The sequence below is a fragment of the Anser cygnoides genome, chromosome 1 (assembly GCF_040182565.1).
Source record: "Anser cygnoides isolate HZ-2024a breed goose chromosome 1, Taihu_goose_T2T_genome, whole genome shotgun sequence".
Classification (NCBI taxonomy): Eukaryota; Metazoa; Chordata; class Aves; order Anseriformes; family Anatidae; genus Anser; species Anser cygnoides.
In genome coordinates, this window is record NC_089873.1 from 28,258,272 (window position 1) to 28,277,500 (window position 19,229).

At 35.5% G+C, this 19,229-nt stretch overlaps 1 long non-coding RNA gene across 2 annotated transcripts in view; it reads right to left on the minus strand.

Moving 5' to 3' along the window:
• Window positions 1-2,408: 2,408 nt before the first annotated feature.
• LOC106042047 (uncharacterized) overlaps window positions 2,409-19,229 on the minus strand; it is a 20,571-nt gene continuing 3,750 nt past the window's right edge. Inside the window, exons 2-3 of one of the 2 annotated variants that reach the window (XR_007158354.2) lie at window positions 10,775-17,011; window positions 2,409-2,751 (exon numbers count right to left, since the gene is read on the minus strand). This is a non-coding gene — a long non-coding RNA (uncharacterized lncRNA). Of the gene's footprint in view, window positions 2,752-6,833; window positions 17,012-19,229 lie in introns of those variants that run through there. The other variant, XR_010829045.1, reaches the window with a different exon arrangement.

Sequence of the window (19,229 nt, forward strand, 5' to 3'; positions counted from 1 at the left end):
TTTAAATGAAAAGCCTGATTTGAGGCCGTTACATGTTTTTATCTTTACTCGTTTACTTCAGGAATCTGTTTTCATAAAGACTTTTAGAAAGAAATAATTGTTCTGACAATTTGGTCCATCTCCCATCACACACAATCAACACAATAGTAAGTATTTTTGTTAAGAAATTTGATTCTTCGTGGCTGAAAAAACACCCCTACATTTTGAAAAGTCTTCCAGTCTTGGAGTAAGGTCCCAGGAGATGTAGAGAGCAGAATTAACATCTATGCATTGCCAGAAAACAAAGTTTCTGCTTCCTATCACCAACCACAAAGTTCTGGTCCTTACATTCTGCTGGCTCAGGAGCTTGCCAGACTTCACCATAAGCAACTTTAATTCCTTAAAATGGCAGAAATAAAGCCATTAGATCAAATGAGTGGCTTTCTGACTTGTTAATGAGAAAGGGGAAAAAAAATAGTCCAATGCAGCATCAAAGCTGCACAGAAAGAGAGGTGAGGTAGAGAAAGAGTATGCTCTGTCTCCTTTCAGCAGCAACATGCCAGTAGCTTAGCTAAATTGCCACCAACCTCTATTTTTAGAGGTCTCAACTCTACCTTACCTCTATTTTTAAGTTGTTTATTAATGGAAGAACTCATAAAAGACCACTTTCACATCCTCAGGGAATACTGTGAGCACAAAAAGTCTCACACTTCACATGGAAGTCAGTCCTCCAAATCAACCAACTTACTCAGTGTCTGCTTGGGTTAGTATATTTGCCATTGGAACAAGTCCATTTCTTGCTAGGGTGAGATTTGGCCTTTTCATGTGTAAGTGCTGACTTGTCAGAAAGCCCTGGAAAATAATCTTCTTAAACATTTATTATTTTACCATTGAGGAACTCTGCATTTTACTTAATCATAAAGAAAAGGACACATACAAGCATGAAATATTTCCCATTTTTAACTACCCTTACTATAAAACCTGGGGCAGGCCTTCAGGAAGTAAATTCCTTCTTCAGATAAAAATTTGGTTTCCTTTGAGACAAAACCAGCATTTAGTTTGGTTTTCTAGCTTCTTTTTTACAAAGTTTGTATAAGCCTTTTTCATTCCATGTCTTACCAGCATGAATACTCCTGCATGTAAGATAAAAAAGCATTACTAGGTTACCTTGAAGAATTCAAACCTTTATTAGACTTAAAGACAGTTTCCTCTATTTTGTTTATCTCTAAAGCATGTGGTCCATGATGGTATTATCCTGAATGATTTTTCTACAAGCATTTTATGGTGGATGCACTCGACATTTCTAAAATGTTCCATAAAATACTGTTGTCTATTTGTGATTTACCTTGTTCATTTCCTGCATGTAACACTGCAGGCAGAATTTAATTTGTTCAGTGGTCTGTATGAATATTCACAAGTGACAAGTACTCTGAGTTTCAAAATATCAGAACCAGAGTTTTTGCAGTTTTTAGATGAGGTCTCTCAGTTGTACCGTGGGATTAAAATGTCTTTACTTCAGTGCAATAGCAGAGGAAGAACACATGATTACAATAAATTTTAACAAGGAGATATCTTTGCATTATTTTTCATTCTTCTTTCAGCCTCCATCATGAAGATGGAGTCATGCTGTGACATTCTTTTCTGTGTATTGGAACATGAGAATGATATACTTGGCTTTGAATGTCGCGAGTTTTGTAACATAAAATATTTGAGTTTTACTTCATTCACCCCAGTATTTTGCATTTTGATAGGCAAGTGCCACTTCACCACTAAGGCCTTTCTGCTGACCTTTAACACAGCAGGTAGCATTAGCAGTGCAATTATCAGGATGGGCTGTGGTGTCCTGGAGGAAGTCAGCATGTGCACATGTATAAACTGGGATATCAAGGATGTAAAAAGCAGAGGAGCACGTACCAGAAAAGTGAAGTCATTTGATCATGACAAACCAGTCAAGCCAAAGTCAGAGTGACAGTTATGTTGGAAATTCTCTCTTAGCCTCCTTTATGCATTTGAGTGAGTACAGATTAATGTGACCCTATTTTACTTTCTCTTAAACTACTACAGTTTCCATCCTGGAAAGTTCTGCCTACCAGTTGAGTGACAGGAAATCAATGTACAGGAACCTGATTTACCCACTTTACCTATATTGTTTACGAGGTTCATGTCTGATTTCTGGTTTCACCACTGCCACTGGTCCTTACACAGTTCTAAGGTCACTGTTTTCAAAAGTGAGTGCCTAAAGCTATAAACATAAATACATTCTTTATATATGGAACCACCTTGTATGGGAAAGAAAGTTTAGGATTTTGCCCAAAATAGCAAGAGAACACCAATAATACTCAACGGGCTGTTACTATAACATGTTCAGCAAAGATCAATGTACACTACTATAAGTAGAAGAGAGCCCACCCATGAAAGGTAAAGAAAAACAGACATAAATGTGCCTCCTACTGCAACTTTTGCTGTTGTGTTTGTACTTACCACTACTGGTGCTGAGGAACTGTTCACATTTTTGCTTGAAGTGAAAATGTTTTCATGACAGAAGTATTTATGCTATGTGTTACTTTTGCCCTTACAAATATAATTAAAGAAATTTGGAGGGTGTTTCTTTTCTTTTAATGAGTAACACCCTTTAAAAGCACACTTGATACACACCCTGCTTGCTCTTTCTTTCCTTACCTTCACTGTTTCTTTTTCCTTCATTTGATGGCTGTTGTCACACAGTTTGCCTTCTCAGGCTCCAGCCCCCCTTCCATCTTCTTTGCATTCTCCCTCCAAACAAAATAAAACAAAACAAAGCTCTGTTCATTATTTTTTCTTCTCAAGACAAGTTCATATTTTTTCAACATCCTACAGGAGAACAGTGCATGCTGATTTTGCTGCTTAAATATTATTTTTCATCATTTCTGTGTTTATTATTCCAAATGTGCTAAGAGACCTCCCAATGAGATCCGTTCTTCCCTCTCCACAGTCCTCCCTTTAGGAATCTGAATGTTGCTAATATCTCTTGGGTAAAATCCAGCCACTGTGTCCACATCAAGTCAAGCTGAATTTACTCCATGCCCTGCAGCTCTTCCATTGTCTCCTTATTACAGCACAAGTTTCTGTTTGTTTTATTTATTTATCATTTCTAAGTACCAGGCTTTCTGGCAAAATGTTGCCAGCTGGAAGTTACATGGAAAATGTTTAGCACAGCTTTAACACATGCTCCAGAGTATGTGTACATGCATTTCATTCTAGGTAAATCAGCATTTAGGGAGTATGGGGAAATAGGCTGTGAAACACAATCAGCTCACCCTGAGCTACAGTGTTATTTAATAAAATCTCTAGCAAATTCAAAGAGCAGAAACTCATCCAAGTCATTAGTGCTTGCATTTGCTCCTCCCTGAACTGTCAATATCAAAACAGTGTGTTAGGCAACTATGCCAATGAAAAATGAAGGAAAATAAATAAATAAATAAAAATGAATTGCTATTTCTGATGAATAACCTTCATTCCTGACTGTGTTAAATCGCATTTCTAATCTCTTTATTTTGAGCATTTATAGCACTTACTTGCCTCAGTTAAATAAGAATGAAGTACTATAAATAATGTTTATGCCTCTAGGAGCTTATGTAGAGGGCCTTTATATTTTCTGTAGGCTTTCCTTAATTTAGAACTAAATGATAAACTTCTCACTTGACAGGGTATAAAATACAGAAATAAGGAAAAAAAAAATTTAAACTATCCATATCCACATAAAGTTCCTCTGTACAAGCCCCTCATTCCTCTGTGCACAGATCCCCCTCATATTTTTTAGAAAAACAAGAATTCCAAAGTCCACGTCTGCTGCTGTCTCTGTGTCAGGTCAACACAGATTCTCCCAGCACTTTGGCCATACACATTAGGAGTTGGTCTGTCTTCCTGGGCAAACTATCCCTCATTTTTACGCTGAATTGCCACCTATGAGTCATAACAAACACACACTTTGGAAATGACTTCAACTGAAATAGTTCTGCAGACAACTTTATATTTTATACATCCATGAGTAAGATTTGAAAACAAACAAGAAAGAAAAGCAAACAAACAAAAACAACAAAACAACAACAACAACAAAAGACACTTCTGGTGAATATCAGGTTCTGTCCTGGTTCCAGTTAGGACAGAGTTAATTTTTCCTCATAGTAGCTGGTAGGGTGCTATGTTTTGGATTAGGATGAGAAGAGCGCTGATAACATGCTGATGTTTTAATTGTTGCAGAGCAGTGTTTACACCAGGCCAAGGACTTTTCGGCTTCTCGCTCTGTCCTGCCAGCGAGCAGGCTGGGGGTGCAGCAGGAGCTGGGAGGGGACAGACCCAGGACAGCTGACCCAAACTGGCCAAAGGGGTATTCCATACCATCTGACGTCATGCTAAACAATATATAGGGGTGGCTGGCCGGGGTGGGGGGCCGGCTGCTCGGGGATAGGCTGGGCATCGGTCAGCGGGTGGTGAGCAATTGCATTGTGCATCACTTGTTTCTTACACATTATTATTATTAATACTATTATCATTATCACTATTATTATTATTATTGTTATTATTATATTCCTGTCTTAATAAACTGTCTTTATCTCAACTCACCGGCTTCACTTTCCCGTTTCTCTCCCCCATCCCAGAGAGGGAGGGGGGAGGGTGAGCGAACGGCTGTGTGGTGTTTAGCTGCCAGCCGGGTTAAACCACAACAGGTTCTTTTCACTATGAATCTCCAGTTGGTTCTCCCAGAGTTTTCTGGAGTGTCATTTAAAATATATTGCCCTTCCATATCAGAGATATTGAGAACTATGATTTGGTCCTATTTCTGATTCTTCCCTGGGAAGAATGATTTCTAAGGCATTTCACAGTAGCAATATTGTCCACCAGGATCCATTTGGACTGGATACAGCTGATCATTTGTGACCCTTTGGATTTTCACTGTTTATTACAAAACTAAATAAAAAATGATACATATATCATGAAATTCATCTATGTATTTTATGTTAAAGTTCTCTTGAATCTAAATTCAGGTGAGTCCAAGTAACTCAAGAAATTGAAATAAATGTAGTGTATGTTTTTCTGAAGCCATCTAAGTATATGCATGATGCTCACTTCCGGTGAATTTATATTTACAATTAGTATTTTTCCTCTTCTCTCTCTCCAGCATGTATCACTCCTAACTCATAACATGTGTAGGGAAGATTATATTTGTATAAAGGTATCATGGAATGAAAACATTAGAATTTAGGAAGAAAATAAAAATGTGGAAGGGTTCACATATGTACAAGTCAAAGATGACCACTCCTTACTTTAACACAGTTTTTTTCTGATTAGTTATATGTTGGTAAGTATATGGTGAAGGGCAGTTTAAATTAATCTAGAAAAGAATTTATCTCAATAAGCCTAACTAATGAACCTAACCATTGTCTTACATGTCAGCTCTGACTGAACTCTTGGGTCCAAGCCGTCAGAAATAGTAGTTTTGTGACATTTAAATCTTGAAATGTCATATAGGTTGAAAATGATCCTAAGTTGTGACAAGGAGACCAAGGAAAACAGATCTTTTGAATACTGGTATCTTCTCTCTCCAAAGATCCCCAGCTTTCTGTTTTGAAAGGATCTGTAGATGTTGTGCTCCACAGAAGACAGTTCTGCAGTTCCTGATCCTGATCTGCCTGTTCTCCAGAGCAAGTTCCTTTTTAGTGTTTCTCTATATCAGGAACTGGAATGACAACCTTCATCACAATCTCACATCAAGCAACTGAGTAACTGTCTTTCGAAGACTGTTCCTTTCTGCCCTCACTTTCAGGTTATATGGAACATATAGTATGATATGGATACCACCAGGTATGCATCTTTGAACAGAATCAGGGAAGAAAACTGTGTTGGCTGCACTCAAGATACTTGTCTTTCCCAGCGGATCTGCAGAACAAAACTAAGGTCATATATTAAGAGTGTGGAAGGGGGAGTGGGTAAGCAAACCCATAAGTTTCTGTATCATTTCCAAGAATTTAACAGCAAGGGCTGCTAGCCACATAACACCTGGATAATTATTACATGGATGATACCAACGCAGAAATTTTCCTTCAGAACTAAGAACAGCCTCAAAAATGTGATCAGTAGCCACAGAGGCCACTTTGGATTGAGTCAACAGCAAACTGCAATGAAAGTAAATTGTGAAAACAAAATTCTCAGGAAGCAAATTTCCTGTATGACAACATTTTCTTTCTGTAATAACAAGCTGTGCAAGTCAATACATCAATAGCAGTTTATAATAATAACAATAAATCTGGTACATAGAATATTAAAAAAACACACAGCATTTCAGTGAAGTGGCAAATAAACCTGCAATCCACGAAGTGTTATTCTCTTAATGCCTGATATTGTGTGGGGCTGATAACAATCACTGTCAATTAACATCACAGAGAGCTACTTGTGCTGTGGACCTCCCAGCTGTCTGCCAGTCCCATGCAGAATGACGAAGCAGTCCCAACCAGTGTAAAACTCTCAGTGCTCTAAGAAGAAAGTTTTGAGAAGGAAGTTCAGGTTCAAAGTGAGATGTGTGTGTCTTCTGAACTAAGTTGGTGAATATTACTTATTAACAAAGAGTTGCACAGCCAGACAATGCCATTTGCAATAACCTTCTTTAAACCTTCCTAACTTTATTAACTGTGTGTCTGTTTGTGATAAATAGGGATTTCGTTTAAATAGTAATTTAAATATTTTTTTTTCTTAGAAATTCATTTGCCAAAAGAATAAAAAGCATACATTTGGATCTGCATTTGAACATTTTATAAAAGTTGTCTTTAAAATTAAATCCCCTGGTAAGATAACAGCCAATTTTTTTTAAAGTCTTTTTTTTTTTTAATTGCATTTTAAAAACATTTTAATAATTGGCTTCAAATTATCTGTACTCTGGTGTTACAGGGAGATGGAAGACATTTAATGTCTCAAACAGTGTAAATCAAGTACTTACTTAAAAAACTCATATAAAAGACAAAACAGTCAAATAACTGAGCCTTCATTATGCAATACTGTAGTTGCATATTCACGTAACATAAACATTTACAGTAACTGGGTTATTCACGGATGAAAATCAAATCTATTTCAGTTCAGACAATTTCTCTGCATTAGAACGAATAAACTAAAAATGTGCTCCAGCAATTTACCCTTCCCAAGCAACTATCCTGCAAGCTCTGCAGAGGATCAAAACCTGCTGATATCTAGCAGAGTCAACTCCAAGTTTGTGTATCCTGGTCCACTCTACCTTTCCATCAGGCAGTACATGTGGAAATGGAAAAGTAGCTCTCTAATTAATCAAAGTCAGATCTGCCTGAACGCCTGGAGTTGCTGCTGATCCTTGTCCCAGCTTCTACCATGTTCTCTCTCTATGTTTTTTACCTTGAAAACTTCTGCTCTGAGCTGGGAATGCCTGAAGGGCTTGCACGGTAAGTCAATGTGAAATTATCTCAGCAGGAAGAAGTTGCTTTTCAGCTTAAATGATTTAAGGCAGCAATTTTTCACACTCTCAAACTCTGACAAACGCACAGATTGCCTCTCATGTTTGACTTCAAAATATTCAAAGAAAAGCTATTTTTATTAAAAACACTCTAGAGAAAATTGTATGTCACTTGTTCTCTGATATAACTTCATTTCTCCTGACAGTGACAATTTTCACCTCAGTACAATTTCTTTATTTTTTCCAAAGCTAATTCTGCTTAATATTAGTATTTATACAAACTCATATCAACTTGTCTCTGTGAAATGTTCAAGGGTGTCAGGTAAATGTTGCTCACTGTCAGTCATCTTCTTTGGTGCTCAAAATGATCAATAGATTAAAAACTGCAGCTACTTACTTGAGATATTATTGTTTTATTTGTAAGGAAGAACTTAACAAATGTTAGATCATTTCATTTGAAAAAAAGTATGTCTGAAAACTATGAGGATTCGAAAACTTGAAGGCAGTCTGCAGTAGAAGATTTTTAAAAGTTTATAGGGATTAGTCCATTTGTTCTGTCTTTAAGTAAAGCAGGTGAAACAGTGGATGTTTTGTCTTACACTGCTTACTTGTTAAGAAGATTACTTGAGATGTCATATTGCACTGAAACACCACGTTTGCTTTATTATGAATGCTGCAGTGCAGAAACATCACATTATAATCACTTCAAACAAGAAATATATTCTGCATATTTTCATATGTGTTTATAATTCCACTAAACCTCAGCAGAATCAAACCCAGTAGGGACGTGAATGACAGAAGGTTTAATGTTCCAGAGACTGCTGAAATCCAGGAACACTGATATATGGCAGAATTGTTAATATGTATAAGGTTACTCGTGGCCTGCGACCTCCAAGCGTATCTTCTGGCCTTATCACTTTTCCAGGAGAAAAAGTAACCACTGGCATGTGTATCTTCACAAATAATTCTAAGGGAATTTGTGGAGAGAAATTTCATAAAATGTCGTACTACCGAAAGAAATGATTTATGGATGCAATATGCCCATTTATAACACTTGTGTACTGACCAGGCATAGTAAGCTTTGCTTTACCATGCTCACAACCCTGTTACAAATGTGTCTTTTAGGCTCTGACAGAAACTCAGCTTCTAAACTAAACTGCATATATTTTAATTTCATTGATATGTATGTCATAGCAATTAAGGGAGGATTTACATTGTAGCCTTCTATTGTACACACTGCTAGGTCAAACGTAGTACATCAAACATGGAAGTACATTTCATAAATTCCAGCGTTACAACAATACCATACATAGACATCGCACAGCCTGGAAGGCAGCATGGGTGTAATAGTATGTTTATTGCTCCTGTTAGCTTTGTCAGTGCTGTTCCTCCATCAACAGCAGTGGAGATCAGTGCTCTTGGCCGTTTGGTTCACATAATCTTAAACTTGACGTAATTTATATGATAAACACGACAAATCTTTGCAGCAATTTAAAATAAAGCATTTATTCAGGTTAAATCATCACCAGATTAATTAAAGTTGAATCATTGCTATGAGAAATGCCTTATTTTGCAGAGTAAGGTAAACAAAATTTACATATTAACCACCAAAAATATGAACCGTTTTATAGTTAAAAGACACAATTTAATGATTTAAGTGAGCACTAGGTTTCTAACACACGTAAGCAAGAGCTCCCTATTTTGAAAATGTAGCATTTAATAACCATCAATACACAATTCTTTCTCAGAACAGATTTTGAATGTTTTTGTACAATTCTCTAGTAATAGCTACAAACAATAATAAAAGTAAATGATATGTTTCTGAAATGATCATTTAAACTAGATTTTCACTTTAATAACAGTCAGCTAATAAGCAATTACAGCACATGCTTTCCTCTTATAAATACTAAAAACTTTATTTCCTTTTTCCTCAAAAAGGTGTTAAGAATTAATATTAAGTGCTCATTTACAAACACATATTACCAAAATCACTGTTAAATGAAAGGGATTCCTTGCATTAGACATTACATTTTAATGATAATTTAAGGAGGAAAAACAAACACTTTTTTATTATGTTATTCATTAGAGAATTATTTCATTTTGCACAGAATTGTAACTGTTGCCAATTAGACTGCCAGTATTAAAAGACACTCTAGTCAGGATATTCCTTGAATTACATAATTCACCATATCCTTACTAATGAAAAGTTTAGATGACTGCATATACTATGCAAAACTTCAAGCTTTACGTCCATTATCTCTTTATTCATTCACACACAATGTATGTTTTTTATTCTGTTAACCAAGAATGCAGTATAACATATTTATCTGAGTAATGTGTTGCAATTCAGTTTTGCTTCAGATAGAGTACTGCAAGCAATTATATCTATTTCATTCCATAGAAACTCATCCTTCTCTCTCTCTTCCTTTTCTTCTTTATGTTTTTAAATGCTACATCGCCATATGTTATGTGATCTGCTAAAATCATGCAGACTTACAAAGTTCTTCATTTACAAATGGAAGCTGAAGTAGAAAACTTTTGACTTTTGAAATCTTTGATATTTAAATTGTATTTTCATGTGGATAGAAATAGCTCAGTAACACCATTTTAAGTAATCCTATAGTTCAACCTTTGTCTTTCTAGTCTAAACATTTTTATATTTCTCTAATGTTTATCTGGACTTTTTCAGTATGATGTATGTCAAGGAATCAGCCTAAGCGATAAAAGCAGGAAGGGAAAGTCTGCATCAGTGAGTATTTATATTGGCAAGAGCTGACAATTTTACAAAAGAAAAACAAATATAGAGGCTGTTCATTTCTGAAATGAAATCAGCTTCACTTCATTTCTCTCAGGAAAACATCATCACATGAAATGATATAAATCAGTATTGATATCACTAAGCTTCAAACTAGAAGAGACAAATGCACTCTGCAGCACAGTAATTCAGTGGCTCTGAGTCAAGTTTACTATTGTCTTGTTTCTACTGATCATCGTAAAAATTCCCTGTGAAATAATTATCCCTAAAACAATCAAGACAGTATATCTCTATAAAGGAGAAGATCGATTTAACAACAAACTCTAGATTTATCTGTATTGATTAGAGGACATTCAGTGTAATTTTAGTGAATTATGTTTGGCTTTCATTTCCCAGTAGAAATTTTTCTTGTGATGATCAAAAGGTAAATTGCAAACTACTACATGGTCTTTTGTGTGCTACCTACATAATATCTAACTATTACTTTTCAAAGAAACATTGATGTAAGAACGGACAAAATATATATATATATATTTACACATGATATCTTACTATAAAAATCATATGACTGTGTTTATAGCACTTACCTAAGAGCCTGATGTCATCTTCTCAATTCATTAATACAGAAATCAGGACTGCACTAAAGAGTCTGTGCTAAAGGAACAAATCCAAGATCATCTTATGAGAATAGAATTAGAAAGATTAAGAAAGTAATATGATTTTTCTTCTTAAATAGGAGTAATTTCAAATGAGATGTTAACGCTTTCATGTCTGAAACTTCCTTACTAGCAAGAGGAAGAACTGAAGGAATCAGATTCAAAGACAATTTAATGTATCTGTAAGTCTGACAACACTGCTGATACAGTTTAATTGAAGACTAATTGGAACTAAGAAGGCTAGTTATTTTGTCAACTGCATGTATATTAGTTCCAGTCATTTTTAATCCTATGTAACGGTGATAAAGAGTCTAACTTACTTTGTTTAGTTAATAACATTAGGCCAGAAAGGATCACCTAGTCATTTCATGTTACTCAATGCACTGCTAATATAAACAATGTCTAATTACACTGATGACATACTTCCATGAAATGACCAATTAGAACATTTACTGATTCTAAATGTTCACTATTAGACACATTTCCACAGGCTTTCTGTGGATGGTATTAATAAATTCTACTCCAGATTGTAGGAAGCACAAGGACAGAATGCATGGGGAAAAAGTTCTTTCTAGATAGCACAAAGATTATTTCAGTGTATTAGGAACTGTTATCTTCCAGAAAGGCTCCCCCTCTGCACAAATATTTCAAATGAAAATGCACTTTTTCGTATTCTCTAGGAGCATACAATTTTGCATGTTTGTATACTCTTCTTGCTGAATCAAGCAGATCATACCGCATGTTTAAGACATATGGTAAAGGAACTATGTTAGCATTTTTATATTTAGACCTACAAATTTTTAGTGTTTTGTATTAGCTTTAAAAATTGATTTATTGTCTGTGATCTGTACTTGGCATGAATAATACAGAAATGTTACTTATTTATTTTTGTTACTTTACTGATGAGTCAGTAACTGCCCCCTGGAAACATCAGTCCAGCATATACCAACTTTTTATGAAGTGGCACAATCTGACAATAAAATGAAAACAGAAAAATAGAATACATAAGAACAATTTCTGCCTTGTCTAAAGAAAAAAATGCTGACACTGTAAAAATTGCATTTTTAATAGTAGGATGTTTATTCCTTATGTAATCATACTAAAAAAAATTCCCAGTTTTGTTAAAGTAAATAACAGCAGATCAGTATGTGCATTACCAAATCTAATTAACATGAGGTATTAGAAATACTGGAAACAGGGAGACAGTTATCTGAACAATTTAATACATAAACAAATGTACTTTTAGAAGTACATTGAAATCAATGCATATAATAAACCCAAATAAAAATTTGAAACTGCAAAACTCTCTGAAAGTTTTGATATCAGTATTTGCTATACAGGTGTCTAAAATGCTTGTCTGCTACATATGTCTAAAATGGGTAAGGTCTCAATCCTTTTCCACTTAAATGAGTAAAAATGTTACCACTTAATTCAGTGCGTTAGTATCAGGTGCTTTTCCTGCTTGTGTTAGCTGATGCTATTACTATTCTACTTACAGAAAAGCGTTTATTGGAATAAAAAGCAGCAGGATGACCTACAGATCTGACCGCTAAGAATTGTTTCAGAGAATTAAAATGTAACTTAAAAACTACAGCATGTAAATAATTACCATTTGCTAAAAATAAAATTAACAAGTGTTCTTTTAAATTAATTGGTATATTCTGAATGTGTGCTACATTGTCTTATCCAGGATATTTAAAAATGAAATATATGATAAACTTTGTCTTCTTGTAATTAGATTAATAAAAGAGAGTAATTAAAAGACTCTTACATTTTTTTCTAAGAGCTAGAAATTATTAAAGTATCCAGAAAAGAATCTAAGCTTTTATTTAAAAAATCATTCTTTGAGCTGAATTGCAATAAATCAATAACAATGTTATTGTTCAATAGGTAATAACTGTCTTCATATAAACTGAAAATATTGTTTGGGATGATTAATATACAATGCAGCATTATGCATTTGGGAGTGTCGATGCATAATTTTTAGTCCTAATGTTATTATGTAATTGAGAGAACATGTTCATTTGCCCTAATAACTACTAAGATGCACTTAATAAAATGAAATGTAATAATACTTGTAATTTAATCTATTCATGGAAGTAATTTTAAAAGTCTACCATTCTCTTTAATGTGGATAACATTCATAATTTATAAAGTGTTGTGATGCAGAATTGACAATGCCATTGTTTTTTACATTTTGAGATGATTCTGCAGCCTTCATTATCTGCATACCAACCTCAGGATTATCAAGGGCAAACAAAAGATAATTAACACCAGAAACAGGCAAATGCAGGAGCTACTGAGTGAGGTTTCTCATTTAATGCAGAACCTTTGAAAACTGGGAAATGGAATAACTACTTAAAACCTTTTTCTCCCCCCCTCCCTCCCCCTGCCCCTGAAAAATATTTCAATGTTTTCTTCTCTTCATTTTTAAATATCAGGGTTTTTGCTATAAAACTATATTGCTATGTTCACCCTCATATGAATTCAGTAAATGATCATGATAAGTATTATTTAAAAGTACCAAGTGTTAATTTTCTGCAGTGTATTTTTGTCTAGAACAACAGAGAGGCTACTATGGTATGGATATTCAGAATCTATTGTTTCATTTATGTGTAAAAATCACTATTTCTCCATGCCTTATTGGACAGTGCTCTAAGATAGGGGCAAAAATATCTTCTTCACTGAGGTGTTTAATGAATAAGGTATATTTTTATCTGCGAAGAACTTGTGTGACTGCCTATGGCACTTTTATACGTACTCACAACAGAACAATAAAGGTTTACTAAATGCTGATATAGGTCCAAGACAATATATTTCAAATAGAAAGGATCTCTAGAACTTTTTTTTTTTTCTTTTTTTTTTCCCTCAAAGAATCCAGGCTATGATCCTGCATTGCACTCTAAAAGGTTTGCCATATAACTAACCATTTCAGAAAATAATCGGTGAAGATCCTCCATGAAAAGAACCTTTTGAATACTGGGTAAAGAAGCATTGTATCATTAGACTCTTATCCGTGAATGAACATCCTTCTACAAATGGTTCAGGAAAAGTCATTTTACAAATGGAAATATAGGACAGTGACATTCAGAGTTTCATACAATTTACAGGTGTTGATGACAGTCCAGCTCCCCGCCCCTTACTTACATAAGAAATTCTTATTACAAGGGAATGTGATTATTAGCCTATGAACCATCCATGAAAGATTCAGCCATTTGTGCTTAAATGGCATGATATATTACCATATATTACCACTTTTTACACTTTTGAACTGAAAATACTTGATAAGTAACTGATCCTAAAATTATATGCAAACAGAGGGAGCTTGCTTTCAGTCCAGTGCAGCAGGCTGACAGCACTGTGGGAGGATGGGGGGATGACATATTAAGATTCCAGTTGTAAGACAGTTCCATGAGATCAGTTCTCTTCCAAGATATGGTGCCAGTTATATCTATGGCAGCACAATCACTGTCAGGGTCATCCTTCTTTTCTGCTGCCCTGACAAGAACCACTCTATCCTGCATGCCCACATTGGGCAGTGAAAGGTATGAGGAAGTGAATGTGATGGACTCTGCTCTGCCCCTCAGTAGGACAGCGGTGGTAGGGACATGCTGAAATCAAGGCCCAGTGCTCTCTTCACATTCGTGGTTTGATTCTCACAGGCAGACAGGTCAGAGTACTTAAGTGCCTAAAATCACACAGGCATCTATAAGGACTCCCAGGCACTAAGTTGTCATTATTTGCATCTTTACTACCTGGATGCTGTCTACATAATTCTGAAGCACAGGGCTCCAAATTCTTTTCGCTCTTAGTTGGAAAGCTTGGGAATTTGAAATAACTTAAGAATCAAGATGATAAAACTCCTAAGTGTTATGGGTAATTCTTTTTTCTTATTAAAATTCCTATTTTAAGGATATTGGCTTCAGTTCTACAAATATTTATATAAAAGCTTTTTAACCTAAGGTCTTTAAAAAGAAATGTACCGTGGCTGGACAAGATAACATGTTCCTTTGATGTAATAGAGAATAGCAGTTCCTTCATGTAATATTATTTACTTAAAGTCCTGCCCCCCACCCCACCGCCCCTTCATTGAACTAATCTTCTATTTAGCTACCCTTGCCCTGCAGGAAAACAAGGCATACTCTCTACTATCTTCCAACTTCCTTTAAATACATTTCATGGAATACAATACCTTTTTTTATTTACATATGGGAAAACACGAAGTTGCAGCTTGATCACCAGGAGACAGAGAAAAGAGTACATGATACCAGGCAATGTCAGAGGACATCCAAATCTTCCATAACAATCACTACTATCCATACACCCACACCTGTCTCCTGAAACAGGCAAGGCAATGCCTGTGTAGACATGTCAACAAATAGAGTAGATAATGTAGACCTTTTCCATTACAGAGACACTCTGCTTCCACACCTTATCCTTTTAACTGCTAATAATGACAATAATGACCACAATAATAAAACTTATTTCCTAATCTTTGCATGTATTATGAGACTCTTTCTCAAAACTTGTCTCTAGAGCTACCCTGCACAATTTTCTGAACATCTTTTAAGTGTCTGTGGTGTTCACAGGTTTATTTTAGAAGCTTACTATAGACTAGAATTTTCAGAGATTTGTAGTAAATAAGGAGGAATACTGAATGCTTATCAGCTGCAGTGAGCTAAAATAGCATACGCTTCTTATTTACATATTTTTAAGGTTTGCATTGCATTTAACATTATATCCATGCTATGCACTCGCATTTTCTACGTATTTATTTTACCAGGAGATGTGTTTTGGAAATTTATGTGGTTCTTTCCAGACTGGCACAGTAGTTAAAAGACACATCAATTTAGTCTGTGTGCACAGTTCCCACCTGTGTCATTGGGAATTTTGTGATGAACTGAGAACAATAGACAATTATATAATAAAATGCAGGTATTTAAAGATGTGCTAATAATAGAACACTATAATACTGGCATGCATGTGCATGCACGTGCGTGTGCATGAACCAGAGTTTGTCAGAATTTGGAAACTTAGGTGAGATTACTAAAACTACTCTTATTATGTCTTATATCCCTTATGAGAGGAAACAGGACTGTCTTTTCAGCTGCTGAGTTCCTGTCACTTCATATAACCTACCAAACTGATGAACTGCTTTAGCTGTGTAGAGGCTCACATGCTATGATCTATTATAATTTTAAGTGGATTACAGTGTTCATTCTTGCAACTGCATACATATTATGAGCTTTATGATACACCTTCAGGTAGAACCATCTTACTGCCATATAGGTGGCTCCATGGCAAACTGGCCAGTTCCAGAGTTGTAGACTCCACACAGACAAAGACCTCGGAGCAACAGAGCTTCATCAGAACAGAAGTTTCTAGAACCAGGCAGGATGCCTGCAGAAGGGATTACTTTCATCCTGTATATGAGTGAAAATGAGCTCCATTTAGGCCTATATCTGCAGTAAAGTACCTGGAATTCTTGGGAGAAGACAGAGTAAGTTAAACAAGTTTGACAATAAGTCCCTAAAGTTTCAAATAAACAAGTTAACAAGTGTATCAAATAAACAAACGGGTTATGTATACAATATATTGGATACAGATTGATTTTTCTCCCTGAAAGTGCATGCACCACAGATATATACACCCACAAATTTGTTGCCTGAGGTTGAAATGATAGCAGATAACTGTCAGAAAATAAATGAATGAATAAATAAATAAATAATAATAATAATAATAAAGCCTTTCACTATATTAAAACTCAGTGGTCACCTTCCAGCATCTAATCAAGGAAGATTGTTTCAAGGTAGGTTACACATGACAAGGAAGCACCGTTTCCCAACATTACCGACTTAGCTTCACCTGATGTTTCTGGTGATCAGAAGAAGGATGAGTAGACTGTCACAGTCCTGCAGCACCTCAGAAGTCCAGTTTGACACCTGCAGGAGGCTCCTCACACCATGGACATGTTTGGAGGTTTTCGGTGTTCATGCCCTGCCAATGCCATGACTGCTTTCCTGGATGGACTCTTGCTGCATATTATACTGTCACTGCTTCTAATACCATTCAGATTCTCCTGTCTTCAGCTTGGAGATCCATTCTGGAACACATCTGAAGTATGGGGTCAGCTTTGATATATGGTCCTCCTTGTGCTGCAATTAATAACTTACAACAATCAGGAAAAAAAAAAAAAGTATACTTTGATTTTCCTGGATAAAGTTGTGCTTCTGATACTTCAATGGTAGGACTTATTGCTTGAATAATTGCAATGTGCCAGATTTCCAAAATGCTTACCCAATGACCATAACTGCCAAATATATACAGTAACTGCAGGAACAAAGAAGTGGGTATGTAATCTGCCTGTGTGTGCAATTACAGTAACAGTTGTTCGTACATGTTGCATGAATGTAGTTTTATGTATGCAATTATGGAAATCAAAGCCTGAACTTGTAGTGAGAATTGTAGATACCTCCCTAACTGAAACTGATGCCAGCTCTACTTTCTACTTCCAACTGACTGAACAGCTTTTAAAACTCTTTTACTACATTGATTCTTCTAGCTGTCCATGCACACTGTGTCTTATAACGTTATTCAATTGATCTACAGTTTTGAGGGCCAAAGTGGATCTCTAGAGAGAAGGAGAATAATTGGCCAAGTTTATCAGTCATGCCAGATAAACTTCTACAATTCAGAGTGAACTCTTGTGAGTGGAGTTGGAGAAAGGAGTAATCTGGAACTTTTGAGTGTCTCATTGATGGGAGAATAGACTGAAGAAGCCCCTGTTTGGTGGTCCAATTTTTCAGTGATCACAGTGATCACACTTAAGTTACTGAAGCATATCTATTAATCTGCATGCTACATAATGAATAAAGTGATGAAAAAATCTTGATTCAAACCACAAAATGATTTATTTGAGTTAAAGATGGTTGTTGTTATTGTTGTTGCTGTTTTGTTTGGTTTGATTTGGTTTGGTTTTGAATTTAGCTGTGGTTTGCTAGAGTGCACTTTTTGTCCAGAAATTCTCAATCAACACTTTTGTAGATTTCTGTCTTTTGTGTGCATTCAGGCTGCAATCTGAAAGTAAGTTTCAAGTTGAATTAATGTAGCTACTAGATATGCTCAGAGTCTGTCAAGTAAGGAAAGTCATACCATAACCTTAGCTTTGCCTGTGAGTTTACAGTAAAGTTCGGCCATGGAAAAATATGATTTGCTTGTGTCAAACATAGAATCTAAATAACTGTGACTTACAGAAGCTAATTCTACCACTCAGATTTGTGAATTCATTTCAAAAAGAATAGAAATAATTAACTTATATCCCAGGAGAAAAGGGAAGAATAGCAACTCCTATACAGGTAAATGTTTAATTAGACTTTTTGCATGTGCAAAGACACAAAAACAAACAAGCAAACAAAAACAACTACAAGTCAAAAGTCACTTCATCTTAACAAGTCCCATTTTCTTTAAGAAACATATTATGGATAGATGAGCATTTGTGGAAGTTACACTTCAAACTTAGCTGCTCTTAAATCTAGAAACAATGCCTCAAAGATGATTTGGTGGTCAGCTCCCTTAAAGACTCTGGATGTGCATCTCATGTTTAACTATTTATCTCTAAGTGATGTAACAGATCTGAGGATGAATATATGAACCAATGCTATGAGGGCTGAGGGGGAGAAGTTCCTAACAGTTTATTAAGATAAAAACAACACTGATATGGTTTGGGTTTTTCACGGTAGCACACACACAAAAAAAAGTAACATCATTGGAAATTCCCTTCAGTAGTAATTATTATGGATAGATATGAACACTTTAAATTGTATAGCAAATAATAATTTCATAGTCCCTATGACAGGTATATATCTCAGTCATTTCTCTATTTATACAGTACTATAGATGGACATTGTATTACTTTTAGTGTATTTAATTCTCCACCTTTGAAAAATAGGTATGTCTGACAACCCAGATCATGTTCCATCTTTAGAGTTTCATATTACCACATCAGAAAAAGAACTGGGCCAACATAGTGGAAAGTAGCAAGCATATTCATCATTTTCCATATAATGAGACAGATAATATTCATTTTCTACTCTTCAGCATTGCCCTGAGGTATGGCAAAAGATTGCCACACTCATATGAGGCCAGACTTCTCTGTGAAGAGGACCAGTCATCCTTCCCTACTTCCCCAGGGAGAGGAACTTCAACAGTCCTCATGTAGTCCCACCAAAAAACAGATTAAAAAAAAAAAAAAGACTGGGGCATTTCTAAGACTCAGGTTTTAGGTGGTTTGTTCCCAGCAGGGTATTCAGAATTATGCTGAAAATTCTGTAGTTCCCAATAAAGTCCATCAGGATGGTAAGCTACCTCCAACTAAAAAACAAACCAA